We start from the raw sequence: 13,433 nt of genomic DNA on the forward strand, positions 1-13,433 counted from the left end.
CTGTAAAGTCCACCACAAGGACTGACATGCCGCCGTTTTTTTCTTTTATTTGATTTCAGTTTTGGGTCCTGATTTAGGGGCGAGTTCCCCGTTACTACTTACTTTGGTTGCACTTATCCATGTATCTAGCAACCTAAGCTAGTTTATATCTGCTAGGTACTTTTGTTCTATCTTTAGGACCATAGGGACTGCAGATCGTGTTTCTATCTAACGGCTTTAGGGCTTGGGATATATCTCCCTGCCCTTTTCTTGTACTAAGAGGATAGTTATGCTCTTTTTATGACCACAGTGGTGACAAAATAAAAAAAAAAAAAAAAAATTATTTTTTTTTTTTGTCACGCTTAGGGTCAATTATTATTATTTTTTTTTTTTTTGGTCTGTTTTTACCTACAACGCACCTTTATCTTTTCGGTGCCTAGCATCCGTAAATGGACGCAAACAGACCATTTTTTGGCGACCACTAGCGTGTGATTGGCTAAAACACACGTGGCTTCAGCCAATCACACTATTCAATGACATCATTGAATGGCTGTGATTGGCTGAAGGCGCACGTGTGTTAGCAATCACACCCATTCAATGATGTCATTGAATAGTGTGATTGGCTGAAGCCACGTGTGTTTTAGCCAATCACAGCCATTCAATGATGTCATTGAATGGATGTAACTGGCTGACGGCGTGTGTATTAGCTTTCTGGAGGCGGGGATTTCAAGCCCCGCATTCAGAAAGCAATGCTGCGCCGGGGACGAGGAGCGAGCGACATCCTGCCGGAGCGCGACAGAACGCCGGGGGAGGTGAGTAATGATTTTTTTTTCTCCACTGTAATACCGGCGTATAAGGTGAAAGTTGGGGGGTCGTCTTATACGCCCCGTCGCCTTATACGCTGGTATATACGGTAGGATGCAATTGAAAGACACTACAATTGTGGCTACTTTGTGGGCTTTGTTTTTATCACTTTCACAGTGCAGCAAACAACACGTCATGGTTAGGTTGTGGGGGTCAGTACAAATGTGGTGATGCCAAATTTATATAGCTACTATCTTTTGTTAATTAAAAAAAATAAGTTAAAAAAAAAAAAAGGTTTAAATAGATTTTCCTGCCATATTCTGAACCATAACAGTTTTATTTGTTGTTTGATGCAACTCATTTGGGCAATCTGCAGTTATTCAGTTTTCCTAGGCGGTGTTTTGCCCACAAAGCACAATCCTGGCAATATTTTAATAGCTTGGACTTACATGGCGATACCAAGTATATTTCTTCTATTACTTTTTATATGAAAATGGGAAAGTGTTTTTTTTTTAATGAAATTTAATTCTAAAAAAAATTTCAAGATGTTATTTAATGTATATTTACAACTATATTTTAGTCATAACATGCAAACATGCAATCACTTGTACAATATACTGCAATACTTCAGTAATACATACAGCTCTGGGTCATTCACAAGGCCCCAGACTGCCATGACATACTAATAGCCAATTGTAATCTTTTCGCTAGGACTTGGGCCACCATTTGAACCCAATGACAACCCATTATTGTATGGCGGGGGCAGATGGGGATGGATGCTTAGCTCTCACAATCCACATTGACCACAGCATTCAAATGGTTAAATGGCCACAATTCGAGCTAAAACAAATTGCAATTTTTGTTGTGCAAAAGTAGTATAACATCAGTGTGAATCTCAATTGTTTATTGCCATAATCACATTGAGGGTGCGGGCAGACGAGCGCAGGCGTATTTACGTTCGCACGAGCGCAACGTATAATCGCCCGAGCGATCGTTTTTCACCGATCACGACCAGAGCTAGAAAGCGTATTTTCGTTTGTTCCTACTTTGCAAACGGTCTTTTCGGCGATCGAATATGCGTTGGCGCGTATTTCAGTCGCATATGTTCCGTTTTTTTTCGAATTGCCGTTTTTACGCGCCGTAAAATCGCCCATGTGAACGAATACATTCGAAACCATTGCCTCAGATAGTCACGTATATACGTTTGGTCGCAAAAACGCGCCGTTTATGCGCTCGTCTGCCCGCACCCTGAGCCAGAGATTACATCATGTTGAATGTCAAAAAATTAAAACTGAAGAATAGAATGGCAGAACTTCTGTCTAGCCACCTCCCAGTCACTCCTGATAAAATGAGTAGTTTCATTTCATTTGCACAAACTACATATGTAAATGTATGCAGATGACATCACATTCATATAGAGAGCAGACTCTGAGAAATGTCCACTGATCGACATCAGTACACACAGATCCTGAGCTGAGATTCTCTAGAACTCCTCCGACCAGACATGAAGACCCTCCTGTGGTTACTCAGTGCTCTACTGTCACTACAATGTGGGTCTCAATAAAACTATCTTACTATGATATCTTTCTGAAATGTTGAAACTTTAGTATTTACTGTTCTTATGGTTTTTATTCTTGAAGGTGTCGCTGCACAGATCTCACTAGTGGTGTCTGTTCCTGGGACTGTGAAACCTACAGAGACTCTGGAGATGACTTGTAAAGTGAGCGGTGCCTCCCTCACTGACAGCACAAACATGAATTGTGTGAACTGGGTCAGACAATGTGATGGGAAAGGCCTGGAGTGGTTGGGGAGAATATGTTATGAGAATAGCAAATATTATGGCCAGTCTGTTCAGGGACGTTTAACTCTAACAAGAGACACAAATAAAGGAGAAGTTTATGCAAAACTCACTGGAGCGAAACCTGAAGAATCCGGGACATATTATTGTGCTAGAGACAGACACAGTGTAACAGATGGACTGAGGACATGTACATAAACTGATTTACTGAATGTGGTATCAGCATGCAGGGAAACGTGTCTCCTGTAGAGATGAGCGAGCACCAAAATGCTCGGGTGCTCGTTACTCGGGACAAAATTATCGCGATGCTCGAGGGTATGTTTCGAGTAACAAAACCCATTGAAGTCAATGGGCGACCCGAGCATTTTTGTATATCGCCGATGCTCGCTAAGGTTTTCATTTGTGAAAATCTGGGCAATTCAAGAAAGTGATGGGAACGACACAGCAACGGATAGGGCAGGCAAGGGGCTACATGTTGGGCTGCATCTCAAGTTCACAGGTCCCACTATTAAGCCACAATAGCGGCAAGAGTGCCCCCCCTCCCTCATTCCACGCCACACCTCTTTAAAAGGGGCGGGGCGATAGCCCACAATGCTGTACAGAAGCAATGAGAAATCCAATCCTGTGCCACCTCCATCTGGAGCTGCACACGTGGGCATAGCAATGGGGAACCTATGTGCCACACACTATTCATTCTGTCAAGGTGTCTGCATGCCCCAGTCAGACTGCGGTTTTTTATAAATAGTCACAGGCAGGTACAACTCCACAATGGGAATTCCGTGTGCACCCACAGCATGGGTGGCTCCCTGGAACCCACCGGCGGTACATAAATATATCCCATTGCATTGCCCATCACAGCTGAGGTAATAATGTCATGTTTAATGCAGGTGGGCTTCGGCCCACACTGCATGCCCCAGTCAGACTGGAGTTCTTTAGAAGTGGACACATGCAGTTACAACTCCGTGTGGACCGACAGCATGGGTGGGTGCCAGGAAGTCACCAGAGGTACATAAATATATCCCATTGCATTGCCCATCACAGCTGAGGTAATGTCTTGTTTAATGCAGGTGGGCTTCGGCCCACACTGCATGCCCCAGTCAGACTGGGATTCTTTAGAAGTGGACACATGCAGTTACAACTCCGTGTGGACCCACGGCATGGGTGGCTCCCTAGAACCCACCGGCTGTACATAAATGTATCCCATTGCAGTGCCCAACATAGCTGATGTAACATCAGCTTTAATGCAGGTGGGCTAAAAATTAATTGGATTACACTGTAGGCGAGGGCCCCAAAAGATTGGTGTACCAACAGTACTAATGTACGTCAGAAAAATTGCCCCTGCCCAACCAAGAGGGCAGGTGAAACCCATTAATCGCTTTGGTTAATGTGGCTTAATTTGTAACTAGGCCTGGAGGCAGCCCAGTTAAAATAAAAATTGGTTCAGGTGAAAGTTTCAACGCTTTAATGAGCATTGAAACGTATAAAAATTGTTTACAAAAATTATATGACTGAGCCTTGTGGGCCTAAGAAAAATTGCCCGTTCGGCGTGATTACGTCAGGTTTCAGGAGGAGGAGCAGGAGGAGGAGGATGAATATTATACACAGATTGATGAAGCTAAAAGGTCCACGTTTTTGATGGCGATAGAGAACGATGCTTCCATCCGCGGGTGCAGCCTACGTATTGTTTAGGTATCGCTGCTGTCCACTGGTGGAGAACAGAAGTCTGGGGAAATCCAGGCTTTGTTCATCTTGATGAGTGTAAGCCTGTCGGAACTGTCGGTTGACAGGCGGGTACGCTTATCTGTGATGATTCCCCCAGCCGCACTAAACACCCTCTCTGACAAGACGCTAGCCGCAGGACAAGCAAGCACCTCTAGGGCATACAGCGCGAGTTCAGGCCACGTATCCAGCTTCGACACCCAGTAGTTGTAGGGGGCAGAGGCGTCACGGAGGACGGTCGTGCGATCGGCTACGTACTCCCTCACCATCCTTTTACAGTGCTCCCGCCGACTCAGTCTTGACTGGGGAGCAGTGACACAGTCTTGCTGGGGAGCCAGAAAGCTGTCAAAGGCCTTAGAGAGTGTTCCCCTGCCTGTGCTGTACATGCTGCCTGATCTCTGCGCCTCCCATGCTACCTGGCCCTCGGAACTGCGCCTTTGGCCACTAGCGCTGTCGGATGGGAATTTTACCATCAGTTTGTCCGCCAGGGTCCTGTGGTATAGCATCACTCTCGAACCCCTTTCCTCTTCGGGTATGAGAGTGGAAAGGTTCTCCTTATACCGTGGGTCGAGCAGTGTGTACACCCAGTAATCCGTAGTGGCCAGAATGCGTGTAACGCGAGGGTCACGAGAAAGGCATCCTAACATGAAGTCAGCCATGTGTGCCAGGGTACCTGTACGCAACACATGGCTGTCCTCACTAGGAAGATCACTTTCAGGATCCTCCTCCTCCTCCTCAGGCCATACACGCTGAAAGGATGACAGGCAAGCAGCATGTGTACCCTCAGCAGTGGGCCAAGCTGTCTCTTCCCCCTCCTCCTCATCCTCCTCATGCTCCTCCTCCTCCTCCTCAATGCGCTAAGATATAGACAGGAGGGTGCTCTGACTATCCAGCGACATACTGTCTTCCCCCGGCTCTGTTTCTGAGCGCAAAGCGTCTGCCTTTATGCTTTGCAGGGAACTTCTCAAGAGGCATAGCAGAGGAATGGTGACGCTAATGATTGCAGCATCGCCACTCACCATCTGGGTAGACTCCTCAAAGTTTCCAAGGACCTGGCAGATATCTGCCAACCAGGCCCACTCTTCTGTAAAGAATTGAGGAGGCTGACTCCCACTGCGCCGCCCATGTTGGAGTTGGTATTCCACTATAGCTCTACGCTGCTCTTAGAGCCTGGCCAACATGTGGAGCGTAGAGTTCCACCGTGTGGGCACGTCGCACAGCAGTCGGTGCACTGGCAGATGAAACCGATGTTGCAGGGTGCGCAGGGTGGCAGCGTCCGTGTGGGACTTGCGGAAATGTGCGCAGAGCCGGCGCGTGGGTAGCTTCTCAGAAAGCGCTGAACCACCAAATTAAAGACGTGGGCCAGGCATGGCACGTGCGTGAGGCTGCCGAGCTGCAGAGCCGCCACCAGGTTACGGCCGTTGTCACACACGACCATGCCCGGTTGTGCCTCTTATCTCCTAAGCTGAGTAGTTTCAGCACGGCCTGCTGACGCTTGCCCACCGCTGTGCTGCCATGCCGCGCGACACCGACTGCTGGCGACTTGCTGCTGCTGACACATCTTGATTGCGAGACAGAGGTTGCGTAGGAGGAGGAGGAGGGTGGTTTAGTGAAGGAAGCATACACCGCCGCAGATACCACCACCGAGCTGGGGCCCGCAATTCTGGGGGTGGGTAGGACGTGAGAGGTCCCAGGCTCTGACTCTGTCCCAGCCTCCACTAAATTCACCCAATGTGCCGTCAGGGAGATATAGTGGCCCTGCCCGCCTGTGCTTGTCCACGTGTCTGTTGTTAAGTGGACCTTGCCAGTAACCGCGTTGGTGAGGGCGAGTACAATGTTGCGGGAGACGTGGTCGTGCAGGGCTGGGACAGCACGTCGGGAAAAGTAGTGGCGACTGGGAACTGAGTAGCGCGGGGCCACCGTCGCCATCATACTTTTGAAAGACTCCGTTTACACAACCCTATACGGCAGCATCTCCAGGCTGATAAATTTGGCTATGTGCACGTTTAACGCTTGAGCGTGCGGGTGCGTGGCGGCGTACTTGCGCTTGCGCTCCAACACTTGCGCTAGCGACGGCTGGACGCTGCGCTGACAGACATTGGTGGATGGGGCCGAGGACAGCGGAGGTGAGGGTGTGGGTGCAGGCCAGGAGACGGTAGTGCCTGTATCCTGAGAGGGGGGTTGGATCTCAGTGGCAGGTTGGGGCACAGGGGGAGAGGAAGCGGTGCAAACCGGAGGCGGTGAACGGCCTTCGTCCCACCTTGTGGGGTGCTTGGCCATCATATGTCTGCGCATGCTGGTGGTGGTGAGGCTGGTGGTGGTAGCTCCCCGGCTGATCTTGGCGCGACAAAGGTTGCACACCACTGTTCGTCGGTTGTCTGCACTCTCAGTGAAAAACTGCCAGACCTTTGAGCACCTCGGCCTCTGCAGGGTGGCATTGCGCGAGGGGGCGCTTTGGGAAACAGTTGGTGGATTATTCGTTCTGGCCCTGCCTCTACCCCTGGACACCGCACTGCCTCTTCCAACCTGCCCTGCTGCTGCCCTTGCTTCCCCCTCTAAAGACCTGTCCTCAGTAGGCGTAGCAAACCAGGTGGGGTCAGTCACCTCATCGTCCTGCTGCTCTTCCTCCGAATCCTCTGTGCGCTCCTCCCTCGGACTTACTGCCCTTACTACTACCTCACTGATAGACAACTGTGTCTCATCGTCATCGTCCTCCTCACCCACTGAAAGGTCTTGAGACAGTTGCTGGAAGTCCCCAGCCTCATCCCCCGGACCCCGGGAACTTTCCAAAGGTTGGGCATCAGTCACGATAAACTCCTCTGGTGGGAAAGGAACCATTGCTGCCCATTCTGGGCAGGGGCCCGAGAACAGTTCTTGGGAGTCTGCCCGCTCCTCAGAATGTGTCATTGTAATGGAGTGAGGAGGCTGGGAGGAAGGAGGAGCAGCAGCCAGAGGATTCAGAGTTGCAGCAGTGGACAGCGCAGAACTCTAGGTGGACGATAGATTGCTGGATGCACTTTCTGCCATCCACGACAGGACCTGCTCACACTGCTCATTTTCTAATAAAGGTCTACCACGTGGACCCATTAATTGTGAGATGAATGTGGGGATGCCAGAAACGTGCCTCTCTCCTAATCCCGCAGCAGTCTGCTGCGATACACCTGGATCAGGAGCTCGGCCTGTGCCCACACCCTGACTTGGGCCTCCGCGTCCTCGCCTGCGTCCACATCCTCTAGGCCTACCCCTACCCCTCAGCATGCTGTATTACCAGTAATGCAGAAACAGAACGCTGTAATTAAATGTGCCGCTTATTGGCCTGTGGTTGGAGGCTGACTTCGCTAACGGAATGCCAGGAAATAATTTTGCGCAAGCCTGCTGTAACACTTAGCTGGCTGTGTATGAATTAGGAGGACAACTACACCCAGCACAGACCCAAAACACTGAGGACAGTCACAGGCAGCCCAAATAGATTTTTTTCCCCAAATGTTTTTGCAAAGGCCCACTGCCTATATTCAATAAATATGTCTTCTGTCCCTGCCTCACCACTACTGGCCCTGGAGTATGTAAAATAACTGCAGACTGTTGCACTGTGGACTGGAATACAGCGGTGATTTAACAGCCAACACAGAGCCAGGAAATAATTTTGTGCAAGCCTGCTGTAACACTTAGCTGGCTGCGTATGAATTAGGAGGACAACTACACCAAGCACAGACCCAGTACACTGAGGACAGTCACAGGCAGCCCAATTAGATTTTTTTCCCCAAATGTTTTTGCTAAGGCCCACTGCCTATATTCAATAAATATATGTCTTCTGTCCCTGCCTCACAATATATGTCTTCTGTCCCTGCCTAACCACCACTTCTGGCCTTGGAGTATGAATAATTACTGCAGGGCGCAATGCTCTGCACGGCCGATATACAAAAAAAAAAAAATGTGCAACACTGCAAAAAGCAGCCTCCACAGTACTGCACACGGTTAGATGTGGCCCTAAGAAGGACCGTTGGGGTTCTTGAAGTCTAAAATACTCCTAACGCTCTCCCTATAGCAGCTCCAACACGATAGCACTTTCCCTCAGCTATGTCAGAATGCATCTGTGGCGAGCCGCGGGAGGGGCCAATTTTTATACTCGGGTGACACCTCATCTCGCCAGCCACTCACTGCAGGGGGGTGGTATAGGGCTTGAACGTCGCAGGGGGAAGTTGTAATGCCTTCCCTGTCTTTCTATTGGCCAGAAAAGTGCGCAGATTTCTCAGAGATGAAAGTGAAAGTAACTCGAACATCACGTGGTACTCGTCACGAGTAACGAGCATCTCGAACACGCTAATACTCGAACGAGTATCAAGCTCGGACGAGTACGTTCGCTCATCTCTAGTCTCCTGTATTACCCCCTGCCCTCAGATCCGTACTCAATTAAAAAATGAGCAGAACATATGATAGGATAATAGATAATGAAAAATACTATTTTGCTTTGACAGAACAAGTAATAGTTTGTTGGTTTATTTTTATCATTCAGTTTATGCAGCTGTGAAGGAAGCAGATACATATTAATTTTCTTATATACCTTTTATATAAATTTTTTAGTATAAAGTTTAGCAGCTTAAAACAGATATTAGAAACCACAGGGATTGGCTGGTGCTGAGATCTCTCTGAGGAATCTGCCTGGAGATGTGATGTCACAGTGAGTGATCAGGACATGCTGAAAGAGAGATAACAGTAATGTGAGCAGGTGGTGGGGATTGTACTAATGTGCATGAGGAGCGCCCCCTGTTCTTATCAGCTGCATCCTGTTATTCTAGTAGTATGTCAGCTTGCTACTGAGTAGGATAAAGCAGAGCCATTGTGTATTACATTTACTGAGAGTGTGACGTGTCTGTGATTCTCCAAGCTCCTACTATATCTCTAATTAGAACACCCCAGACATACCGATAGCGCAGTTTGTGCTAACACAGGCATAAAAATCAAACACCAATCAGTCTGTCTACAAAGGCAGTCATTCATTCATGAACGACTGCCTGTTTACTGTGAAGAAGTATGTAGCTAGTAGAGATCTCTGCCTCCATTCACTGAATGATTATTGCTTCTGTGTGAAAACAGAGAAGCAATAACTTTTTTTTATTATTTTCATAAAATAAATTGATATGTTTCTGTAAAATGTAAACATGCTGATTACACTGATAAAATTGAATAATAGCTAGCATGTCTCACTTTCACGTTACAAACCATTTCCTTTATTTAAGATGATAACAGTTGGACATGCTGTAATATTACTATTTGACTGTTTTTGTTGGAAAATGATGCTTGGATCTTGACTTCCTCCTGTAAGAAACATTACTTTCCCTCTATAAGTCGCCCAACATATGCGGATTGTATTTCCCTTTATAACGGGTTTCAATGACTGAGATGTCTTGGTGGAAGTGTTCCCCTTGCTCATCTCTAGCATCACTTAGGTTAGAGGGAAAGAAATCTATATGTGAATGAAGAAAGTGCATTTTCAGTGACATTCCAGCTTCTACTTTCTCGTAATCAGCTAGCATCTTTGCCACCAAATCTTTATAATCATCAGTTTTCTTCTTGTCAAGAAACCCCCCGACAACCGCTCTGAAGGAGAGCCATGCTTCCAGTTCCAAATTAGTCAGCTTTGTTTTAAATGTGGGATATCTCAGAGCAGCTCTGATTTGTGGACCGTTAAAACTCCTCCCTTTATTTTAGCATCGCTGGATTTAGGGAACTTCTGAATTAGATGTTGGAAACCTTGTGAATCTTTCTTCAAAGCCTTCAAAAAAATTCTTCATCAGACCAAGCTTGATGTGAAGAGGTGGTAAGTATATATTGTTCGTCTTCACATAAGGAATGTGTTTGATATTAATTTTTCCGGGCAAATATTCATATTTTGTAGGCCACTGAATTCGTGAATAATGACTTCCACTGGCACGGATATCCCATAGACAGAGGAAGCACATATATTTGGTAAACCTGCTCTGCATGCCCATCAATAAACCAATAACGTTTAGATCCCCGCAGATACTCCAACATTATATTTGTCATACTTTATAGCAGTAACAATTGTTTTCATACTGTCATAAGATTCCTTCATATCAACAGCATAAAAAAGTGGTCCTGAAGGCTTTATATTGCCATTATGAATTAAAATTGCTTGCCTTCGACGAATCAATGAAGAGCCTCCATTCTGCGCTGTTATGACTGTAGCCAAGTTCAATCATACGATTGTCAATGTCCATGCAATAACAGAAACAGTCCTTTGTGGCATAGAACTTCACTAGAGTTTCACTACGTTTTCTGCAAGTGACCTATTGCCAAGAGAGTCCACTCATTTAGCCGAGAGGCTACCAGCTCAGCTTTATTCCTTGTCAAGTTTAAATCATTTCACTGTCAGGATTCTTTTTCAACTCTAAAACGTAACGTTTAATGAATTTCAATCTAAAAAGACTTCACACAAGCCTGACACACACACAGACAGTTTTTAAACATAAGACTGTTCCTTTTCAAATGTCCCATCAATAAATATGGAGCATAAAGAAAGGGGACAAAAAGGACTGACCCCCTAATTGTAGCAGCAGAACCCTCTAGTGTCAATTGTCCAGAAGTACTGGACTCAGATAAATTGACAAGTCAGCAAATAGAGAGCTGACCCAGGTCCTTGATCTTAGATCATATAGTTTAGATGCTAGATCTTATAGTTCCTGTGATCCCACATATGTACATGGATCAGGTGATAGGTCTATAATTAGGGTAAAGTATCCCAGTATAAAGTTTAGACCCCTTGAGCATCAAAAGCAATTTTTGGAACCAATTCTCGACAAAAGTAGATTCGGGAATCGGGTTCCTCTCAAATTGTAATCTTGTCTAGTTTACAGGTTCTCTAGTTATATCAAATTTACAGGTTCAACGCATTTCCGCTATAATTGGCTAGTTTCATCAGGAACCTATTATTCCCAGCGGTAGTAAGAACCCGCTGAGGAGTGACCCCATTAGATTTAAATAAGACACCAATATTACTAGTAGCGTCTCTAGTGACAGGAGGTGAGGGATAGTAGATACTATAGGCTGAAGCTAGCAAAAGGCAGCATTTACTCCCCAACCAAAACCCAAGCAGGAACCAAAATAAAAAATAGCAGCAGCACCAGCCCTTATGGTAGCCCTTATAAAAACTGTCTGTGTGTGTCAGGCTTGTGTGAAGTCTTTTTAGATTGAAATTTATTAAACTTTACGTTTTAGAGTTGAAAAAGAATCCTGACAGTGAAAAGTATTACTGGCCACCCGGCTTGATTCTTCTGCCTCAGTGAAATCAAGTTTAAATCATGGACCAAATATTGAGTTTTGATTGATTGATTGATTGTTTAAATGAGGCTGATTATCAGTTATTTCACAGTATTGTTTTTCATCATCAACAGGAGAGAATAAGAGGAGAATCAACTTCCGACTGAGAATCCACATTGCTTTCTTTGACTTCATCAGGTGGATCAGGAATATGTAATCTGGCATCATAAGGTGCACGTTTTATTGCAAAAGGTCTATCTGGATACAGAATTTTATCTTTCTGTTATCTGGAGAAACATTTGTATTTGTCATGCAGAACTAACAGTCAGTATGGGGGTCTCTTTGTTTTCACCATACCATCGATTCTAATATTGCATTTCAGTCCCTGTGTGGTATGAGTGTTACATGACACAAAGATGATGTGCGGTGCCTATGGCTGCCTGTCCATGGGCGTATATTCATTGCGTTTCCCAAGGCGATAATCCGGTCGCAGGGAACGCAGTGAAAGCTTTCCATAGCTGTGAATTACCACGATTCTCCGCGGCTAGCCTATCTGTCAGATAGGCTGACAGTGGGGATCCGTCTGCCGGCTCCTGCTCCCGGCCGGCGGTATACCGCAACGCCCCGTGGACAGGCAGCCTACTTCTCATCTTGGTCACCAAGCTTCATTTTGAAATACTTGTGATCGGCACACTTTACCAAGGATGTTATTTTCCTTTGCTGTGCGTTTGTTGTGAACTTTCCACAGACATAGCAGAAACTGTGTGGGTTATTCAGACATCCGTGCCACTCAGCCATATTGTTTTTACACTTTGAAAACTAGTCCTGGTCTAACCAATGACCTGTAAGAACACAGCTCATTAATTACAACTTAATGGTGGATGATCCACAGCATTTCTGCCAGGTCGAAACATACCCTATAAGTTACATAAACCTACCCTTACAGTGTTCAGTCAGCATGCGGTGTGTAACAGCGATTGCAAATAGTTACGCAATCACTTTTGTTATTGTTTTTATTATTCAAGTTAACCATTTCCAATCCACTGTCTGATGTCTAAAGACATTGTAATTTAAGGCTGTAAAGTGTTGGAAGATGTTCATCAGGGTTCTCTTACTGTATATTGCCAGCCTCTCTGCTGTCGGAGCCTGTCCGTGTTACCTCATGCAGTACTGGCTTTAGCCAGCAGATAGCGCCGTTGTATAATGGCAGAAAAAGAGTAAGCCTCCTAGGAAAACCAGGATACAAATAGGATTGGAAAGGGTTAATGGCGAGCCTACTGGATTACATGTATGGGCATATTTCCAAAAAATAAAGTATAACGGCAATAGGATTCTATTATTCTCCATAATTGGAAAATGTTTTGTGGCAGAAAAAAAAGTGGCTTTGATATTTGAGTTCAGAACACTGAAGTTACTATAAGCCAACTATCTGCTTATCTGTTACACAAGTTGTGTTGCACTGTGCAATCTGCATGATTAGTTGGTTCACACCAAACCATTGAAACAGCAAACAGGATGGCCGCTGCTTTCCTTTCATCCATTCAGTTACAGTAATTGTGCAGGTTATGGAAGCAATACAAGGTGCAAAGTTTTTATCCTGATCCCCAGAGCACAATGAAAATACAGTTTATAAGCCTTAGTAACTAAATCAGTGATTGGCTTTCTTTGGGTTTTTGCTGTGAATTTTCCACACACAGTATAGTTACCGGGGAGGTTTACACAACAACGAAGTTTACCAGTTGCCATAGTGCTAACTATAACTCTGATATGTCAGAATGCTTTAGAAGTTCACACAGTAAATGCAAAAAAAAACCCACTGAAAAACAAAAACTGAGGTAACACAATAGGTACACTG

The sequence above is a fragment of the Eleutherodactylus coqui genome, chromosome 5 (assembly GCF_035609145.1).
Source record: "Eleutherodactylus coqui strain aEleCoq1 chromosome 5, aEleCoq1.hap1, whole genome shotgun sequence".
Taxonomy (NCBI): domain Eukaryota; kingdom Metazoa; phylum Chordata; class Amphibia; order Anura; family Eleutherodactylidae; genus Eleutherodactylus; species Eleutherodactylus coqui.